At 43.0% G+C, this 15,641-nt stretch overlaps 2 long non-coding RNA genes across 3 annotated transcripts; both read right to left on the reverse strand.

Annotated features, from left to right (window-relative positions):
• Positions 1 to 8,336: 8,336 nt before the first annotated feature.
• LOC139437782 (uncharacterized) lies at positions 8,337 to 10,304 on the reverse strand. The gene is made up of 3 exons (XR_011647686.1): positions 10,086 to 10,304; positions 9,101 to 9,294; positions 8,337 to 8,845 (listed from the first exon to the last, which is right to left on the reverse strand). It is a non-coding gene; the product is annotated as an uncharacterized lncRNA (long non-coding RNA).
• Positions 10,305 to 11,341: 1,037 nt separating this feature from the next.
• On the reverse strand, positions 11,342 to 14,002 carry LOC131276430 (uncharacterized). 2 transcript variants are annotated; one of them, XR_009183910.2, is made up of 4 exons: positions 13,847 to 14,002; positions 12,976 to 13,034; positions 12,001 to 12,152; positions 11,342 to 11,676 (listed from the first exon to the last, which is right to left on the reverse strand). It is a non-coding gene; the product is annotated as an uncharacterized lncRNA (long non-coding RNA). The 2 variants fall into 2 exon arrangements; XR_009183911.2 differs by lacking the exon at positions 13,847 to 14,002 and adding an exon at positions 13,127 to 13,459.
• Between the last annotated feature and the right edge of the window lie 1,639 nt (positions 14,003 to 15,641).

The raw sequence follows: 15,641 nt of genomic DNA on the forward strand, positions 1-15,641 counted from the left end.
TTCTTTCTGGGACACATTGGAAAGGTGAGTGAATGGAGGGTCAGGAAGGGTTGGCAATTGAATAATGTCCCCCACAAAAGGCATGTTCAGATTCCAGCCCCTGGTCTTGGGTGTGAACCCTTTTGTAAATTGAACCTTTGAATATGTGGGTGTTAATCCAGTGTGGCTGATGGCTTCATAAGCCAAGGAAATTGGACATGGAATGGAAGCTTCTGGGAGCAGCCAAAACCTGGAATTCAATGGAACCCAGAAGGGAAAGGGGAAGACATGGCCCTATGCATTGCCATGTGACAGAAAAGCCAAGGAACACCAGGATTGCTGGCCAGCCAGGAGATATTGACCCTTGGTTGAAGGAAGCCTTCTATCCTCTGAAACCTTGTGTCAACAAATTCCTGTTGGTAAGCCAATCCATTCTATGGTATTTGTTTTAGCAGCTAAGAAATTAATAGAGGAGTCATGGGGGAAACCTGAGAGTACACAGTTCTGACCCTCAGCCCCTTCCATTAGAGGAGCCTTGCTTTTATCATTTTTGTTGAATAATGATTTCCTCAGCAAAAAATCAATTACATAGTTCTTTTTCAGAGAAAAGAAAATATACTATCCTTAAAGAAAAGCTTTTTCCTGAGGCAGCACTGCTGAAACGGGTAGCATTTACAGGAGGAATTAAGTAGCATATAAGTGTTGTTAAAGACAATGAATAAAAAAGAATAATAAAAAAGTCAATGAATATTTTTATAGCAAAAACGAACCCTTTCTTGGTAAATAAAAATCAAAAGTTTTTTGATTATAATAAAAATTATAAAGTTTCACTTGATAAAGACATTCTGGTGGGAGGTTAAGTTAATATTCAGGTATGTAATTTTTTAGTGATCAGTGAAACCTCAAAGTGAAGAACCTAGTATATATGACTTATGACAGTGATTCTCACCCTTACAGTTATTATATTCATTACAGTGTCCCAAAAGAATGTGTCTTAATTTATTATACATGAAATTCTTGTAGGGAACATATTTAAAATACTATTTTCTGTACCTCATACCTAGATATTTTGATCTTAGTTCTGGGATGGAGGACCAGAAATCTGCATTTCATTAACATATGTTACTTTTCTTGATTAGGTACATAGTAAGAATGATGTATCTAGAATAGTTTCATTTAGACTTCTGTCCCTTCAGCCTAGTCTACTCTGCCAATCTTTCAAATGATTATTATTATGAATTTAATTCTATCCAGAAGTTACTTCCTAAGGTAACAATTCATTTTAAACACTACCTTTTCCCCCTACTATCATATTTCTTTGATGTTTTGAATTATAACATATTGATTGCCTTCCTTTTCCTGTATGGATATGTTTTCATTTATTTTTCCTGTTGTTACTGTGGGGTTAAAGTTTAACATCCTAAATATGTAAAATCATATCTTGTTTGATACCAACTTAATTTTCATGGCATATACATATACTTTACCTCTACCTCTATAGAAAATGATAGACGTTTCATAATAATAAATGGATCAACCAAAGGGAAAGCTATAACATTTGTAAGTACATGCATGTGTAGCACTTAAAACTCATTTTAATATGGGAAGTAAAAAAATCGACAGAATGTTCCCCTCCAGTTCCCAATACAGGTGGATTGGAAAAGATTGAATTGATGCAGTATGCCTGGGCAAAAAGATGGGCCAGCATGGTCAGAGAGGTGACAAGGAAGACAGGAAGGAAGATGGGGTTCCAGGCCAACCCCTAGTGGTATAAAAGCTTTTCCATGGACATTGATTACCTTTTCTCCCACCTACCTCCAAGACCAGGAGACCTGTTGCTCAGGCATCATGACCGATTCCCCTTCAACTAGGCATCTCCAGTTGTCCTCCTTTAGAGCTCTCTTTTACCTACTCTGTTGCTAAAGTGACAACATACCAGACAGCCTTTGGGTCCCCAGGGTTTGCAAAGGGTATGGACTTTTGTGGCCCCTGATGTCCATTTGCAAAATCAGGAGGCAAAAAGGAGGAGGCCTGGGGAGGGGATGTAGCTCAAGTGGTTGAGCACCTGCTTCTCAAGTATGAGGTCTAGGGTTAGATCCCCAGTACCTCAAAAAACAAAATGAAACCCCCCAAACAAACAAAAAACCCCAATTTTCATTGGGGAGTGGATGTATCAGTGATTGAGCACCTGCTTCCCATGTAAGAGGTCCTGGGTTCAGTCCCTGGTACCTCCTAAAAAAAAAAAAGAGGCAGCCTAAATGATTGGGCAGCAGAGAGCCCCGTCTTATTCCTCCTCCTCCCCAGCACCCTGTATTACAGGACAGAAGAGGGCTGAGGCTAGTCCATGTGGAGTCACCAAATATTTATTGTGTTGGACCCCTTAACTGTCTCTATTGTCTGGAATCACTTGAGCCAATTGAATGAGACTGGAATAGTAAAGTGGAGCAGAAACTTTATTCTTTGGTAAAGAATGGGAAAGAAAGTGTCCGTAAAGCACTTCTTCCCAAAGAGACAGGGTTAGGGTTCTTTTATGGGAGATTGGAATGAGGTGAGGGTTGCAGCCTTGTTATGCACAGGTGGTCTTTCCTTCCAGCTGGTACTTTTTGCACATGGAATATAGTTGCCCATGTGGAGAAGACTAGCTTGGGCTGGTCTTGTGGTTACTAGCAGGTGGCTCAGACTGGTCTTGCAGTTACTGGCATCCTATACTTAGTTTCTGAAAGCAAGTGTAGCTGAAACAAAAGGTTAGCTGGAATTTTCCATGAGTATTCCTTCAGGTCGTGCTCCATCAAAGTGACAGATCCTCATTAAAAAGGACCTTACCAAGTTCATCCAGCTTCTGATACTAGAACTAAATTACAGGGTGTTGAACCATGGACCTATATTTCTCAACTAAGAATGGCCTGTCTAGAGTCTTGTACTTTTTCTAACTCTGGAGACCTAAAGAAAGTCACACTTCTTGCTGGGCTCATCTTTGTATTTCTTTTTATTGCAATAATGTAAGAGACAAGAAAGCAGAATTTTTTTGTTTGTTTGTTTAACTGCCTATTTATCTCTCTAGCAAGTGGACTTGTGCCTAACTCATTTTACGGTGCTGTGATTTGAGAGGAAACCACTTAATATCATCTCTTTTCCCTGTTGCATTCCTGATCTTAAAGGAAAATGACAGTTGCATGGATATCTGAATTTTATTCTGACAGAATCTTTGGAGCACATAGTTTTGTTATGTGCAAACAAAGAGGTCCCCAATATCATACCCCAGCAACAAGCAGATGTAGCCTTATCATGCATGATGTGGCCTTTTCTGACCAGCGCTTTCTCTTAACAGTGTGAATTTGAGATGCTTCCATGCCTGTATGTGGCAGGATAGTGCTTTCCTTTTTACTGCTGAATAGTATCCCAGGGCATAGTTGTACCACAGTTTGGTTATCCATTCACCTAGTGAGGGATCTTGGTTTTTCCTAGCTACTGGTTATTATAACTAAAAGTTGCTATAAATATATGGGTACTGTTTTTTCATGTGGACATTAGTTATCAAACAAACTTGGGTTCATACCCAGGAGTGTGATTGATGAGTCACAAGCTAAGATTTTTTTTTATAAGACATGTCTTCCAAAGTGGCTGTGCCATTTGCATTCCTTCCAGCAGCACATGAGAGTTCTTGTTGTTCCACATAATCGCTAGCAATTGGATTGTCTGCTCTTTGGATGTTAGCCATTCCAGTGGGTAGGTAGTGTCTCTCATTGTTGGTTTAAGTTACTTTTCTGTAATGAGAAGTGATGTTAAGTATCCTTATGTTTGCTTAGTTGCCAATTGTATACCTAATTGGTGAGGTGTCTAGTCATCTTCCAAATTTTTAATTGTGTGGTTTGTTTTCTTTTTATTGAGCTATATAGGTGTTTTGTATATTTTGGTACAAGCCTGCGGCGGCTTGCTCGGTCGGTAGAGGTGGGGTCTGGCTGCGGACGAGGGGTCGGTCCAGCTCTGGACGAGGGGTCGGTCCCGCTTGGGATGAGGGGTCGGTCCGGCAGCAGACGAGGGATCGGTCTCACAGAGGTTGCGCGGTTCGGCTGACGGGGTCGCCCGGCGAAGCCGGCGACGAAGGGGTCGCCCGGAGAAGCAGGCGACGAACTGGGGACAAGGGAGGCCAGGCCCTTGTCGGGGGCTCTCAGGACTGGAGGGCACATGGCAGAAGAACTACCACAGAGACAAGGTAAACACGCAAGTCCACTTTATTGAGGGAGAGGCAACAGTTTTATAGGGGCTGGAGAAGGCTGATTGGTCGAAGCCACGCCCTGTTCTGATTGGTTGCCGGCGAAAGGTCAGTGGGCGGTACTGGATGGGGGAGGGGTGGTGGTTAGGGATTGGCTGTCGCTGTGCTGGGGGAAGGGGCAGGGTTTAGGGATTGGTGGCTGCTGTTGCTGGGGTGGAGGGCAGAGTTGAGTTTCCCGCCCACGCCTGGCTGTTGCTGCTGTCGGGGGAGGGGAAAAGGGCAGACTGGAATCTTCTGCCCTGCGCCTGCGCAGGGAGAAAGAAGAAGAAGGGTGCCGCCCTACAAGGCATCGTGTGGCGCTATCCGGGAGGAGGGGCGGCCGCGGAAGCATGGCTGCCGAGAAGGGGAGACCCGAGGGCACTCTGCGCCCATGCCGAGCTTCCTTCAGGGGTGGCGGTGAGTCCGACCAGCCACCCTATTATGGGGGCAGCGGCTTGGCCTGCCGCGGCCGCTCCCCCGCCAGGCCAGCAAACCACACTTCAGCCCGAGGGGTGACCGCACAAGCCCGTTTTCAGTGTATGTATTTTACAAAACTTTCTCCCAGTGCAAGCTTGAGGTCTTTTCATTCAGTTAACAGTGTTTTCCACAGAATGGAATTTTTAACTTAAAAAAAAAAAAGTCCCATTACCACCTTTTTCATTTATGATCTTTCTTTAGATGCTGCATATAAAAATTCATCAGCAAATGTAAGGTCATGCGAATTCCCTCTTCTGTTCGTTTTCAAATTTTTATCATATTGCATCTTACTCATAAGCCTAGTGTACTAGTCTGCCAAAGGGTGCTGATGCAAAGTACCAGAAATCTGTTGGCTTTTAGAAGAGTATTTATTTGAGATAAAAACTATAGTTACAAGGCCCTAAAGGGTACAACTCAAGGTTACTTCCTCACCCAGGGTCAGTTGCCATGTGTTGAAGCAAGATGGCAGGCGAAGTCTGGGAGGGGTCAGCCTTCCTCTTTCCTCTTAAGGCTCTGTGGGCTCAGCTTCTTCCAATCTCAGCTGTAGACTGCCATGGGGCTCAGCTGCTCTGTTTTCTTCAGCTGAAAACTATCAGGCAAATGGCTCATGTGTGTAGGGGCCCCAGCATCAAAATTCTCTGTACTTCCGTGTCTATGGAACTCTCTTTTTCCCTCTGTATATCTTCTCCTGTGTATTTTCTTGAGTGAGTGTCCATTTATATCACCCACCAAGGGAACGGGGACTCAACCCTGATGATGCCCTAATGACATGGTTGAATCAAAGCCTTAATCTTGATTTAATCAAGTAAAAGTAAACCATCTGGTTTAATACAGTCTGGTGTCACACCCAGAGGAGCAGACCAGCTTACAAACATAATCTATGTCTCTTTTTGGAATTCATAAATAATATCAAACTGCCACACCTTGAGACTCTTTGGGGTGAGTTTCTGTGTAAGATGTACAGTTTATGACTTTGATGATTATTTTTTCTCTATGGCCATCCAGTTGGTTCCATTTCCATTTGTTTGAATGGGTCTATATATGGACTCATTTGTTCTTTTCCTTTTTTCTGTGTGCCAAAGTCACTCTGTTAATGTAGACTTTTAATAAGGATTGGAAACAGGTACTTGGGACCTTCATTTTGTTCTTCTTAAGTATTTTGCTTGCTATTGTAGGTGTAGAAAGCATTCATAAATCTCTGAAAAATGTATTTCTGGGATTTTGTATAAGATCTTAAACATATTGAGTCTACCCACCATGAATAAGGAATATTTCTCATTTATTTAACTTTTTAAAATTTTTTTCAAGTTTTTCATAGATAATGAGACAAAGATACTTACATATTTTTTTAGGTTTGACCAAAGGAATTTATTGCATGTGTTTACTCTTACAACTGCATTTGTTTGTGTGTTTTTTATTTCATTGTTCATTGCAGGGAAGGGGAAGTGAATTGAGTTTTGTATATTTACCTTGTACTTTTCTTCCAGTTATCTGCATAGATTCTCATTAAGGCACTTGACATTTAGCTCCATTTCTTTTGAACTTGCAGATTTATAGCCCTGAATAATATGAACATTTACTTTCATAGATTCTGATTGTGGCCTGAAGTGGGTGCCTGTCCACAGCAGAACAGGGAGCTCCAAGTTTCCTTTGCTGTACCAGCTGCCAGGAGAGAGCGCCTGACTCACCTTTTTGACCCACCTGAACCTCAGACCAAGTGAAGAAGACCTCCCTTTTAGTCCCCAAGACTGTTGCTGTGTCCCTTGAGGACGAGGACATCATGGTGCAGTACCAACGCGGGAAGACCCAGTGCCGTGGGACAACTTACGCCCTGTCCATAGTGAGTAATATGCTTCAGTCATAAGTTTTCATTAATGGTAGCTTTCTAAAACGTCTTCCCTAGGCCCCCCTTCTTGAATGAGTCCCATCAATGGTTTGTAGTTTTCAGGTAACAAATCTTATCCTTCCTTAGTTAAATTTCTTCCTAAATATTTTATTCTTTCTGGTGCTGTTGTAAAAGAAATTGCTTTATTAATTTTCAGATTAATTTTCTGTGTTACAGAAATACAATAAATTGTTGTGCAACTTTCTGACACCGTTGATTAGCTGTTACAGTATTTTGTGAATTCTAGAGGGTTTTTTCTGTATAACTCATGTCACTTCTAAATACAGATCGTTTTCATTCTTCCTTCCAAATTTGGGTGCCTTTGCCTTCTTTTTCTTTCCTAATTGCTCACGTTGTGACGTCCTGGACAGTGATAATAGCATCTTCGATTTGTCCCTGATCCTGTTGTTGAAGGCTTATAGTCATTCACTACTGAGTATGATGCTAGCTATTTAGTCTTACTATGGTTGGCTTGTTTGTTTTTTATGTCACCATGAAAAGGTATTGGATATTGACAAGTGTGTTTTCTGCATTAATTGGCATGTTTACAGCATTTTTTCTTGTTGAATTAATGTTGCATGTTGCTTTGCTTTTTAAATGCATTTTATTTTTAAAAATATTTTTATTAGAGATGTAGTTTTGTGGTACAATCACGAATAAACTACAGAGTTCCATACAGGCCTTTCACTGGCAGTTTTCCCTATTATTAACTATTGGCTTTAATGCAGTATTTTTGTTATAACTGATGAAATAGTATTATTAGAATTATACTCTTACGTGTATGCCATAGTTAACTCTAGGGGTCTCTGTGTTGTATAGTGCTATGTTTGAAAGTTTTATTCTGGTAACGTGCCTAAAATTTTCCATTGGCTTACTTTCAAATATGCAACTCAGTGATGTTATTTACATTCATGATATTGTCACTGCCATCCACTATCAAACTTGTCCATTACTCCATAGAGAAACTGTACCAATTAAAGCATGCCTCCCCATTCTCTTCACCCACACTAGTCAAATACCAGTTCATAGGGAGAGTAATGCTTAGGACAGGAGGCCCAGCTGTAGCCTTAAAAGCTGCATCACAAATGTCTGTCCTGGATACAGACCAACCAGGTCACAATTACTGAGCTCAGGACCCGGGGTCTCAGGAGGATACAATCTAAGGTAACTGCTTGGCCATGTAGCTCCCTAGATGGGGACTGAGGATGTACAGTCCTGCCTGCTCTTAGTCCACTTGCTAGCAATCTTCCTGTGTCCTTTTCCTTTCCACATTGTATATTTTGATCTTTTTACATTTCCCCTCATTTAGTGCTGGAATTCTAGAGGTCACCTTGAAAACTACAAATTCCTAAAATCAGAGTTCAAAATAAACCGTATCCTGAGACCCAGAAAATATTCCCTCTTTCTCCAAAAACTGTCAGGAAGTGGTCCTTATAAATGTGAAATTTAAAGACACCCACATTTCAGCAGTTTTGCTGTGCCCTCGGAATGCCCCTTCAATATTGATCCCAGGTGTCTCTGTTCCTCTCCCAGTTTAGTGATATTGAAATGAACATCTACTCTGCAACATGGGGACTTGTGTGTTTTTTTCAGCAAACCAGAGAAGGTTGGATGACCCTTAGAACTTTTCACATGTCAAAAGTTTGATGACTCACAAGTCTTTTTTAATTTAAGGAGGAAAGAATAAGTTTGTACTCATTTTAATGAACACAAGAAGAACAAAACTGCAATTCCAGGCTACTGTAGAAGCAGAAATTTAATGTAATATTCTTGCCAAGAACTTACTATTTACAAAAAAATAGTATGCCTACACAAATGGTTAGTATTTTTTTTTTTTGCCTTTTATACAGAAATAAATCACCCTGCCACCTCTCCTCCAACTCCTCCCTCCTCACTAATTCTTCTCTCTACTGTCCTAAAGCCCAGGAAGCGGTGGCCCTTGGTTCTTGCAGGGGCCTTAGACTAAGCACCAATGGATCAGTGTTGGGGCCCTCCTCACCCACTGGAAGAGGGTTCATAGCTCCTCTCTTAAGGGAGGGCTTGGTTTGGGAGATGGAGAAACTCCTGCACTCCCTAGCTCTTTAGCAGCTGCGGGAGCAAACACTACGATTGACTCTAGAGATGCCTCTAAAATTTGAGCTACCTACAACTCAGAAGCTGCATCTGGAGCTGGAGCTGGTGGTGAGGAGGTACTCCAGGGAAGTCTAGCTCAAGGTCTGGTTGTAGGCCTGCCTCTGGAACTGGTGCTTGAGCTGCAAAAGGAGAAATGTTCACCCACATGACTTCTACCCCACTGCCTTTAAAAATAGAAAAATATCCTTTGAGAAGCCCAAGCCCAAGCACCCAAACCCAGAAACCATCCCAGACTTTAGTCCACTAGATGTGTGGTCTGAGGTCACTTCTATCTTTGCTCCTGGCTGAACACCTGCCTCTGAGACTCCTCCCCATGTCCTGCCCACCAGTTTCCCCATCACCTGCCCAGGGGCACCCACCCCACTACTGCTCACCCTCCACCTCTGCCTGAATGGTCTGTGCTTGCTCATGCTGTTTTAAGGAGAAGTTGGACAAACTGCTCCAGCTGTGATCCAGGCAGATTGAGCCGTTGGTAGGCCAGCAGCACATGGAGGTCCAGGTAGTCTGGGACTGACAGAAATCCTCAGAGAAACCATACAGCCAGGTGCTCAGGATGAAGGATGTGGTGCTGGGGATAGTGAGGAGGGAAACAGTCAGAGGCCTGGCCTTTCCTTCCACATTGCCCTCCCATAGTACCCCTGCTGGAGCTGGTCCCTGGTGCCTGACCCTGACCTTCAGCAGGCCAGGCTCACCCCCATGCCCACACCCCAACCCCCCTTGGCTGTCCTGGCAGGAACAGGCTTGGTCACTGAGAAAGGGTCTAGCAAAGATATTCGTTTTTGGGTGCTCTCAATCACTGTTCTTCCCAGCTCTGCCCTTGAAGAAAGCATGACATACTTCTCTGTATATCTTTCTTGGCCCCTCTCCCCACAGAAATACTTATTCTGTAAGGGCTGTCAGGGACTGTGTCCTCTGTTCATTGCACCTTGATGTCAAATATCTTATGAGTGTGAGATCAAGCAGAGTATGTCCTCATGTCTTTAGTTTCCCAGGGACTGTTGCACCTTAACCTGTAGTTGAAACTCCAGTGTGCTGTGTTATTCTACTGTGTGTGCTTATCTTCCACTGAAAGTATTCTTTTGTTAGGTATGGAGAAAGCCTTGCTCAGCCCTACTGCAGCTGAGTTCCCTTGACTGAGATTTGTGAATGTGTTGCTCACCATACCTCCCTTTTTGGGACCATGTTCATGGGGTGGAGAGGACTGTGTGGGGCAAACAGAGCTGGAAATAGGCTGTGGTAGGGATGGATTCTCCAAGGACTGGCCCTTTGGTCCCAGCCTCCCCTTTCCTCCCCAGGGACCCAGCGTCTTATCCAGAGCTCTCTTTGAGATCCTTCCTCCTGCAGGGGGAGCCACTAGACCTCAGTCCTCTAGGGTGTGTCATCAGATGTGTGGGACCCAGGATTCAGCCCAGGCCTCTGGATCCTCAGTCTCTCAAGACACATTGATGCCCACTGTTCATTGGAGACAGAGACCCTCCTACTTGTCCCAAAGTCTCCTCAGGTTTTCAGTTGGTCCAAGGTTGTGCCATCCCCTTCAGTATCTGGGAGGATGCATCCATTCCTAGAGGAGACCAGGTAGCATTACTTCTAACATACTGTGGACACTTAACAGCTTATGATGGGGGTTGCAAGTGTCTGACCCCTCAACTAGACTGGTAACCCAGGGGAGAGGAATTTGTCTTTACTAAATTATGCCAAATGCCTAGAGATGTGCCTACAAATAGTAGGCCTCAGTATATATTTTTTGAATGAATGAGCCCCAAGCAGCACCTTCCCAGATAACTGAGAGGCCCTGAGTCTCCTCCACTGGCCCTCAGGTACCCCTTTTCTACCTATCCAAAGGGTGGGGGCCCCGGAGATGGAATCTCAGATCTTCTTTAGAAATGGGAAAATTTATTTGACCATGGCCACAGAAATGGGTGAGTCCAGAGCTCTTCTTCATAGGAAGAAGAAAACAGTAAATATGAACAACCTCAGCACCCGAGAATCCCATTATTCAGAGCCAGGCGCTGGTTGAATGCTTTCCATAGCTTTTTCCTGTTAATCCTCATATTAACACTGTGAAGTTTGTCCTCTCTCACCCATTTGTCAGTGGAGCCAGCTGAGGCTCAGGGAGGTGAAGTGACATTCCCAAGATATACTGCTAGTATGTGGAAAGTGGGTGGCTGTGCTGAAGTGAGGTGCTCACTTTGTAAAGAGAAGGTATAGGATCTCTTGGGTGGTAGCCAAATCTCTAGCTGCATAAGAAGTTGGTGATGAAAGAGAAATCCCCGTCCTGGAAGGCAGGCACCAGGTATCCCACCAATGTCTCTAGCCTGCCAGCTTTTATAGCTTCATCGTGTTAGTCCTGGCCAAACTCAAAGCTGACACATTTTCACACTGAGATTGGGACAACGGAGGAATGTGTAATTCTTTTTTCTGCTGTGACACCAGATTGACAAAAGGTAAATAATGGTAATATCAGTGGCTGGCTTGGAGTAGGGAAGTCTCCACTTTCATAGACTGCTTTTGGGTACTTAACTGAGATAACCTCTTTTCTAAATTATCTTCTCTAGCTATTGACATTTTAGTTATGCACATACTTCAATCCAGCATCACTGTTCTTGGAGGTCTATTCTGAGTGTGTGAAGGGCATTAGAATAGAAAGAGAGAAACATGATCTCTTTGTAAGCTTTGTTGAAATACAGCAAAAAGGAATCACATCAAGTGCCATCAGCAGTCAGAGGTTTAATATGGCAAAAATATCTGTGGTTAATCCATTTGTGAATATTCTTCAGTCCAGTCCTTTGTTCTTAAGGGGCTCACCATGACATGTTCCTCAGGATAGGAATTTACAGAAACAGGGGTATATAGTAATATTCCCTCATCCTCGTTCAGGAAGAAAGTTCATCTGGGCATGATGATTAGTGATATTGGAGAAGTTGTGTAAGGACAGTCAAACACAGGATACCTAGGGTCAAGTAATAAAACAACCAAACAGTCACAAAGTGCAAAGACTGTCATGGTTCAAAATGAAGTAAAAACATTTTAAAACTTTTTGGTATTACTTCAAAGAATAGGGACAGCTGTTATACATGAACAAGCCAGGGACTGGGCAGTGGGATTAGGGGCAATGAGGTCAGCTCAGATGCCTTTGTGAGTGGGGCCCTGGATTAATAATCAGGAAAACCCAGGGAGGGAGCTTGGGGAGTTGCCAGGCTGGTGTCTGGAAAGCACCCCCTCACTCACTGTCTTTGGACCTTGAATATAAAGAATGCTATGCACCCATTCTCACCTTTGGCATTGGTCCTTACTGTTATGCTTTCTCTTTGTATGATGACATGGTGTATATTATTCTATTATCCAGCTTCTCACAGATTTTCTGGGTGGGTCTTTTCAAAGACAGTGCCTGGCAGCTAGTCCTGGAGGAATCAGCTTCCTGCCTGGCTATAACCACACAGAGTGATCTCACATGTTGTTGTTCTCCCTGTATTAGATATAGAACTATCTGCACAGACTTCCCTCAGGAATGGAAACACCAGCTTTTGCTTAGCATCTGGGCAGATTATCCCCATCCCATTATTCCCCATCCCGCCCTGGCAGCCCTGATCTGGGTATGAATGTTATAGGCCCACCAGGATCCCATCCCACCAAGAACCTGCTCCTACCCTAGGCCTGACCACCCCTGATAGTCCTCCACTCCACACACAAATGCTCAGGATGAGAATTGCTTTGAGACTGCCCAGAAACAATCTCAAGTGTTTACCTGGTATTCATTCCCCTGCCCCGTGTCACCATGTGTTTCCTTTTGGTGTTTCTGCCAAATGGCCAGATGCTTCTGCAGTGAAGGCTTAGCCAATGCCTGCAGCTTTGGAAAAGGTTCTCACTTTAGATTTTACTGAGGGGAGAGCCCTGGGAAGTAGGCAAACAAGAAAACATCTTGTTCTCTTGAGCATCTCTGCTTAAGTAAGCTTAGTAAGAGGCTTTCTCTACCATGTTGGTAACTGGTTACCAGGTTTCCAAGTTCTGTTGTGTTATATCTCCAAGGAAGTGAAGTTACTTCCTGAAATGTCTTTACCTGTGCCCCCATCTTGGGTAAAATCTGACCTAAGGCCCCTCTGGGTTGCTGACTTTCCTCTCCCTTGTTATCTCTTTAAATCTACATTTATACCAACATAGTCATTCCTGCGGGCAAAAGGAAGGCCCGAGAAATTCAAAACCCCAGTATTGAGTAGGTAGAACTCTGTTCAGACCTTACTCCTTCTCCTACCAGTTCTGTGACCCTGGAAAAGGCATTCTTCCTCCTCTTGGGTCTTCCAGTCTCTCCACCTGAACCATGAAGATCATTCTAGATTATATGGAAGTTTAGCAGATGTACATGCATAGTCTTTATCAATCATATGGGATGGTGTTACAGGTACCTTATATATGAATTTGGAGATGGAGGAATTACAATAAGGAATGGGAGGCAGCAATAAGTTCAGCCTAAAACAGGACAGGTTCCTGTTGATGTACTCTTGGGAAAGTAACTTCCCTTCTTGGCTTCATCTCCCAGTCTGTACCATGGTGTCCTTGAAATTCAATAAAAATCATATATCATCATCCTGTGGCTTATAATGCTTCAATGACTACCCATGATGTTTAAATCAGATTAAGTGCCTCATTAAAAATTATATGATAGGCAGCCTGTAAATGGCTGCCAAGGATCTGTGCCTCCTAGTGTACACATCCTTGTCTGGAATTAGTGACTCTCTTCTAATCAATGAAATATGGACAAAGAGATTTGTCACTTCCAAGATTTATGAAAGAACCATCTGTGACTTCTGTCCTAGTTCTCCTTCATTTCATTCATATGTATCTATATCAATATCTATCTATATTTCTTTCTCTTACTCTCTCTCCTTCTCTCTTATCCCTCCCTGTGGAAACAAGTTGTGATGTGATGGGCTGCCCTTTGCAGAAGCCCACATGGTAAAAAACAGAGGGAGCACCTGAAAATCCGTAAGGGACACAAGCCCTCAGTTGAAACTAAAACCTGGCAGTAACACATGAGTGACCTTGGAGTAGATCCAAGCTCAGAAGAGCCTCAGTTGAGACCACAGTCTCAAACTTGGGAGGGGGTGACAGATGTTGTTAGGTACCTCCAGGTTAGGAGAGCTGGGCCAGATTGGGCCTTGATTTGGCAGCAAATAGATTGTTGGAGACAGCCAAGATCAAAAGTGGGGATGCAGGTCATGGTGGGGTCACAGACAGGTCATGGACACTTGATGAGCTGTGAACTGGAAGGCAGTAGGCTAGGGCAGTCAGCTGGTAAGGGGCAGTTGTCAGTTAAACAGTTGCAGGCTGATGGAGTTTTATCTGCTCTAAAATTCTGAATAGGAGGCATGCTTCAGTGTAGCTACATGAGCCTGCAAATGCAGACAAGTGAAGAAAAGGATGTCAGATTACAAGCATGAAAAAGACTCCAGCCTCCACTGCTGCCTTGAAGATGGTGGGAGATGTGGAAAGCATGAGAAAGAAACAAAAATTTCCAGTCTCCGAAATGATTTTAGATGTGGACTTTCCCTAGAACCTCTAGGAAAAAACAGTCTTGGGGACAACTTGAGTTTTGCCTGGAAAGACTAGGATCTGAGGTAACCTCACCCATACTACTGACACACCGAAACTGCTGGGTAATAGATGGGTTTTGTTTAATTCCATTATGTTTCTGGTAACATGCTAGTTGGTAAAAAAGAAAAAAGAGAGAGAATACAAGCTACTTGATGAACTTTCAGTGTGTGAAATTATAACAAAATAGATAGGATATCTATGATCCTAGTTTCTATTCTTTTTTTTTTCTAATTAGAGAAATGTTTGACTTATAGAAAAATCATGCTTAAAATATAGGATTCCCATATACCATCCTACTATTGACAACTTGCATTGTTTTGGAATATTTTTTACAATTCATCATGATGGCACATTTGTATAATTTTACTATTGAGTATAGTCTATGGTTTAACTTAGGGTTCACTGTTTATATAGTGCAGTTCCATGGATTTTTAAAATTAAAAAAAAAGATTTATTTATTTATTCCCCCCATCCCCACCCTTCTGTGTCTACTCTTTGTGTCCATTTTCTGTGTGTTCTTCTGTGTCTGCTTGTATACTAATTAGGTGGCTCCAGGGACCAATCCTGGGGCCTTCTGGAGTGGGAGAGAGGTGATCTTTCTCTTGCGCCGCCTCAGCTCCTTGTTATGCCTTCTTATTGTCTCCCCTCTGTGTCTCTTATTGCATCATCTTGCTGTGCAGCTCTCCACGTTGGCCAGTACTCCTGAACAGGATGGCATTACTGCATGGGGTGGCACTCCCGTGTGGTCCGTGTGGGCAAGCTCAGCATGTGGGCCTGCTTGGCTTCACCAGGAGGGCCTGGGCATCGACCCCTGGACCTCCTATATGGTAAACGGGAGCCTAACTGTTTGAGCCATATCCATTTCCCTCCATGGATTTTTTGCAAATGTTTTTATTCTATTACTTTCTATACAATCTAACATTTCCCTTTTGAACCACATTCAGATACTTATTTCAGTGCTTTTAATTATGTTCACAATTTTGTGCTCTCATCACCACCATCTAATACCAAAACTTTATAATCAACCCAAACAGTGTCCCTCTACAACATAAGCCTTAACTTCCTCTTCCCTCTCTCTACTCTGTTCCCTTGTATCCTATATTACAAATTCTGACTATCCCTTTGCTTATCCTAATTATTTCATATCAGTGAGATCATACAATGTTTGTCCTTTTGTCTCTGGCTTATTTCACTTATCATGATGTATTCTCGGTTCCATCATGTTGTCGCATGTATCAGAACTTCATTCCTTTTTATGGCCTTCTTCACCTTTCTATCCTAACTGGTCATTTTCCTCTATAACCATTCCACTTAATATTCCATAAG

This window comes from Dasypus novemcinctus, chromosome 28, assembly GCF_030445035.2.
Source record: "Dasypus novemcinctus isolate mDasNov1 chromosome 28, mDasNov1.1.hap2, whole genome shotgun sequence".
Classification (NCBI taxonomy): Eukaryota; Metazoa; Chordata; class Mammalia; order Cingulata; family Dasypodidae; genus Dasypus; species Dasypus novemcinctus.